The sequence below is a fragment of the Struthio camelus genome, chromosome 10 (assembly GCF_040807025.1).
Source record: "Struthio camelus isolate bStrCam1 chromosome 10, bStrCam1.hap1, whole genome shotgun sequence".
In the NCBI taxonomy this organism is placed as follows: Eukaryota; Metazoa; Chordata; class Aves; order Struthioniformes; family Struthionidae; genus Struthio; species Struthio camelus.
This window is the reverse complement of record NC_090951.1, coordinates 15234480-15240479: the sequence shown is the minus strand read 5'-3', so window position 1 is coordinate 15240479 and position 6000 is coordinate 15234480.

The following is a 6000-nucleotide window of genomic DNA, read 5'->3' as shown; positions in this document are numbered from 1 at the left end:
CTACTGACAGATGCTTATCTAACTCATTCTTAGAAACACCTAACACTGGAGATTTCACACCCTACTCATGCAACCTCCACCAGGATTTCCATATCCTTATTATTGGAAAGCTTTTTCCTAATTACTAACCTAAAAAGCTTATTCCCTTCACCTCTTCTTCACAGCTGTTTTAAACCATTATTTTGATGCTCTGGGTTATAACATAAGGGAAAATACTCTAAAAGAAGCAATCCTGCTATGGAAGATTCTGTCTGGGTGCCTCAAAGTGCTATGCAAAACAATGATCATGCCTGCCATTTGCTGTTTGCTGCTATTTTGAGTTATTAACTGTTTTTTTGCTGCTGACCTCTCTAGATGCTACCAGGCCAAAAACACTTCCAGCTCTGTTTTGTGACTTATTTTCTTTTGAACAACCTTTGCCAAGAACTCAAAATCACAATTGCTCTGTCATGCCTCCTAGAGCTTGTGCTGGTAGCCAACAATAGTTTATTGACCCCAGCAAAGATATTCTCACTTACAGTGGTATTTTATTTTGTGCCCTACCTCCAAAAGTCATCACTAAAAGGCCACAGAAGTGTCCCAGTCATCGCCCAGCTTGTGAAAGTCATGGTACTGAACAGTGCTATGCACTACTTACATGTTCCCCACACTTTACCGCTGTGAAAGCTGTATAAAGGCTCAGTACTGTTAGTACAGAGGTAACAAAGAACATAAAATGTTTGTTTCTTACCTGGAAGGGAGGCCTGAGACCGCCCTAAAAGACTTGGCAGATACAGAAGGGCTCAACTCATTTAAATTCGTACAGTCTCTAATGCTGGAAGGGACGCACTAGCTTACAACAGCTGAATATTTGGTCCCTAGCTGGCTGTTGAAAATGGGCCTGAATGGAAGAGGAACCACTCATTCGTCGTCCTTTGCTCTTCACCTTCTGAAAGATTAGAGGATGAGAGTGTCCTTTTGACCACTCGTTGTGCAGGTAAGAGCTGTGGAGCTCTTATACAGGTTCTGCTGCAAGCTCTGTCACGTCACAGAAACACTCAATGTGTGCCTCTCTGAAAGCCTAGTGGGCCTGATTCGTTCCAGTGACAGCCTCCAGACTGTGAGTTCCCGCTGACAGAAATCTGCACAAGCAGGCGCTCTGAGCTCTACGCTTGGGCCAAAGCATGCGTCACATTGTCTGAGGGGATATTAGCTTACAGTTTGACAAGCATTTGAACCAAATGGACTGCTTTGGTGCTGCCCTCCCATCACACCTTTTGTGCTGCCATTATTTATTAAAGTTCTTTTCTGACCAGTGGGATGCTGTGACATGGCTCAGATGCAGCAGCACAGCTGGCATGTGCTACCTGCTATGCTGGGGACACTGGCAAGCAGCTGGAGGATTAGATTGTTGTGATCCTGGGTATCCCCTGTATTTGCCTTCCCAGTGGAGAAACCCTGAATGCAGCATTTTCTGCAGAAATATGCAGAAGCAGCTGATGTCGAAGGCTAGCAATTAAGTTTTATCCTAATGAAAAGAAGTGGAGAACAAGTGCTTCTTAGTGGTTAGTCTCTGTCTCTAAATGGAAGGGCAATAATATTAATACATAAGCCAAACCTAAATTCAGTCTGAATGATAACTCTTTCTACTAGAATAGTAACGTGACCTTCTAGCTCAGGAGATGGCTGTAAATTCTTCCATGATATATTTTTCATCACAGTCATCTCTTGTAAGAAGAGAGGACCAGCTCCTCTTAAATCAGTGTGAATTATTGTATGCATAAAAACGCCATTCATTTTAACTTTGAACATCTCCCTCTCTCTAACTCCTGAATTATCAAGCTCACTTTAGTTTCTTTTGGTACAAAATCTTCCCAGACCTCAACTCTCTTGAATTGTATTTCACTGAATGAAGCTCTTCTTTCTATCTCCCCCCTCATTTTTTAAATATATGGTGGCAAAGCCACAAGTATTTCAGAGGAGTATCTTCTCCTCCATGTATACAAGAACATCCTGACTGGCCTGTTGCCTTTTATCCTGTTCCTTGCACACATCTTAGTTCTGGTGACAGGCTGCTCTTTGAAGCTGGTTTATTGAGTGGCTACAGTTCACTGAAGAATCACTAGTGCATCTGAGTGTCTCAACTTTCTTTCTGTCAGCATTGCACTGCGTTTGTCACTGGGGCATTTCATCTGCCATTTTCCTGCCTGTTCTCCTTGGGCATAATCCAAAGTACTCAATTCATGCATCCCCTCTGCTGTGAAGAATTTGGAGGCTTAGAAGTTGCCTCTGTCTGCTTTTGTAGTTGCAAATGGTCACATGAAGCGCACAGAACTCAAAGAATAAACCTCCAATGCTCTTTTTTATAATATTTGATTTTCTTGTAATGCTGCTCAGAGCACAGCCCCTACCAACTGAGACCTTGGAGCATGAGTGTTTGATGACTGGGCAAGTCAGGTCCTCTGTGCTTTGACTCCCCATCTGTAAGAATTACTAGTTCCCACAACTGTGTAGTAAGGATTAATCTGCTGTGGTTTTGAGATGCTTACGCATTTCATTTAAGCATTGTTACGTAGTGATAGTGGCTGTCTGTCTGGGTTGGTAAAGCTGTGAACTGGATGGAGTCTTCGGAAATCCTGCCATCCAGTGCAGTGTTATCTGTATAATGTTACGTTTCAGGAGGATGTGCCAAATTACTGGCTCTGCACACTTCTAAAATAATTAAGACCTTTTTTTTTTACATTGGGGATGTTTACACTTACATGTATCTGCCTGCAAGGATGGATATTTGCCATGTATTTTTCCTTAGTTTCAGGAGGAAAGCTAGTAAAGGGGACAGTTCATTAGCAGTAGTCTTATTTTAAGGATAATCTTTAGTTACGTTGTGAAGAAGCCTGACTGTACAGACATAGCAACAGATTCTCAGCACAGAGTGTTCTCCTTTGCTGCAGCCAAAAAGCTATATCTTAAAAAGGCATACAAACAACATCAAGAACATGGACTTAAGTTTTTAAGCTAGACAAGATATATTTTCCATTTCAGTGGAAATATGTTTTACAGTATAGGCACTAATACAGAGTGGGAGTATGTATGAAGGAAAGAAATACAGAGGCTTCAAATACATTTTAATTTATCTTTTCTTATTTTTTAAAGACCCCAGGCCCTGTTTTTGAAGGGTAAGATTTCCAGCTGTTTAAAGAGCCACAAGAGGGGGAATTTTTGGATAGAACTACGTTCGTTTAAAAGAAAAATAATATTTTTTTTGTTTTAGACAACCTTTATTTTATTAATTTGAGTATAGTTTAAAGATACTACATACAAATTAAAATGCATCTTTTCAGTGTCATGTTTGATTTAAAACATTTCACTCAATAACCAAAATATGGTTTGATATTTTGATATAAAAAAATCCTTTTTTGATACAAGCTCTTCTATTAATTGAATTTTGATCCAAATTTATGAGTGGTTTTGCTCTCCCAGAAGCTCCATATTTTAATGCATTTACTTAAAAAACAAAACAACCCCCAAACAAACTGTGATAACTAAACAAAACAATGTCTTTCATCTTGCGCATTTGCTACTAACATTCGGGGAGATCTACAAATGTGAACACCCATTAGTCCAAAAGTCTCCAAACATTTAGGCCATTCTACCTGTAGAAAGTAAGATTCATCCAAATTTTGTTTCAATTAGCAGATTACAGTCATTTCTTTTGTAAACCACAGATCATAGAATATAAACCAGTGTCTGCTGGACTGAGCAGAAGACTTGTATTTCGGCTGAAGTATTTTTCCCTGAAAGGCCTTCGACGTATTTTTTAAATTGGAAAATATTTTTAAAGTTCCATAAGAAAAAGAGTTGACTTTATCATTTGAATGTCTGTATAGCTATATGTTTGATTATTAATATATATAGACATAAACATATTTATGTAGTATGTAGTAAATTTGTCATGACTATGCACAAATCGCTGAGCAGATTGCAGAACACAGGCAACCAAGTCAACAACAGAAAAGTGTGAAATACACAACCAGAGAAGTCCAGTGTGACTGTATGCATACTTTATTCTGGTGTATAATGTCCAAAATGAACTTGTTGCCTTGTTACTGGTCTGACTATCAGTCAAAGTAGCACACTTCAGACACTTCCAGCCTTTCAAACTGCCAGCTGTTAAGACATAATCATAAACCCACGGACAAGTGTTTGTCAGAAATCACGTCATGCTAATTGATCTCCTTTCTGACACACTTTAGTAGCTTATGTTTCAGACCTGAGAACTATCATTACTACACATTAGTCGAGAAGATAACGACACAGCTGTCCTTTGGAAAAAAAGAACCTAAAGCACTTGAACGATCACAAAATTATAGGAGAATCATTTTTAAGCAGCCACGTTCAAAATTTTAACTGAAATGAAAGGAAGCATTGATCAAAAAAACATAGCCCATCACCAACAGCTGCGTTCTTTTGCATCATTAGTAAATTTAGTTTTGTTTTGTTTACGGTGAATGAAGAGGTGCACTGATCATACAAAATCACTAGTGCAAGCAATCTTCCTTCTTTCAAGCATGCTTTCTTCCTGACATAATTACGGCTAATGATTTGTTGCGCTCTGCATCTGCAGTACCCATGATTTCAGCCTTGTCTTTAATCACTGCATCTTTGCTATTCTTCCAAAGATGTGGTCAGCAGCTCCAGGGGCAGAAAGTTAAGGGGCCGGTGATAGCAATGATGCCTGTTCTTACTGATGTCCCTGAAAATTTTGACAAGAATGTTAAGTGTCAGGGCAAAGTACAGCATTCACTGTGTTATACAACAGTAAATGCCTGGTAAGTAAACCTCATAGTATTAGTCATAAAGCTGAAGCCTGTTTACAATCTCCATTTTTGCCCAAAGTCTCTATTTATTCCCATCAACATTCAATTTGACATCTGTTGGAAAATCTGTCTGCCTGTTGTTTATCTCCAAAGACAGAAAGCATTTCATTGAGGGTTGTATTGCTGTTGTATCTTTGCAGGCAGTTGAGGAATGCCTTGTCATGCTCTGGCCTATTCCCCTGGGGCTCTTGAGGAGGACTTTGAAACATCTGCAGAAGGGTCTGCCCCTTGCCTCTTTTTAGGCCTTCCTCCTGGGAGCTGAGAATTTGGAGAAGGGGCCTAACCAGCGTGAAAGGAGCATGCTCAGTAGCACTCCCGTTGTACCTGACTGCTTCTGTTTTGCAAGTTTTCAGGACACCCAGACTGGCCAATTCCCACCTGTGGGGTGTTCTCCCATTGTGTTCCTCCAGTTAAAACTAGTGAAATACTGAAAGAAAATCAATTTGTCCTTTGCAACAAGACCCCTATGGGGATTGAAGGCACGAACCTTGCGTGTAGTGAAGCAAGATTATTTATTTCATATTTCGTCCTCTCTTATATACCGGACCCTTATTATGTGAGAATACCGCTGTGTTTACGGATTAAAGTTGCTTTGCTACATTACTGCAAGCCACGTTCTGCATTAAGATTATCTTCCCTCTCTCCCGTCCTTGCCCTAGTTTCAACATCTGCACTCGGATAGCTCACGCGCACCTGCCCGTCTTGGCACTGACACAGGTCTTCATGTTAGGCGCACTTTCCCAGGGCTTCTGGCACTGAGAAAATACTTTGTTGCTGCTCCTAATCGTCTTCTGGTACACATCGCCCCCGACATCCCCATTCCTCTCTGCGTTTCCTTAGTTTTATGCAGCTGCAGTTGCATTAGTTTCTTCAAAACAATTACTGGTCTTTTGTGACTGATAAACTGCATTTGCTGTATCATGTTTTTGAGTGGAGGTCTGACTCACATTTCAAAAAGAGTTCTGCGTACCAACACTCTTTCACTGTTTTAATATTTCAAGGCAAAGGCAGTTGAGCAAATACATTCAGTGCTTGAGATAAGACTGGGGTTTTCTAAAGCATCTCATTTACGGGAGCAATAGCAATGAGTTTTCATTCAAAAGTGTGAGTGCTGAGTGCAGAGAGTGAGGGCACCCACTTAGTC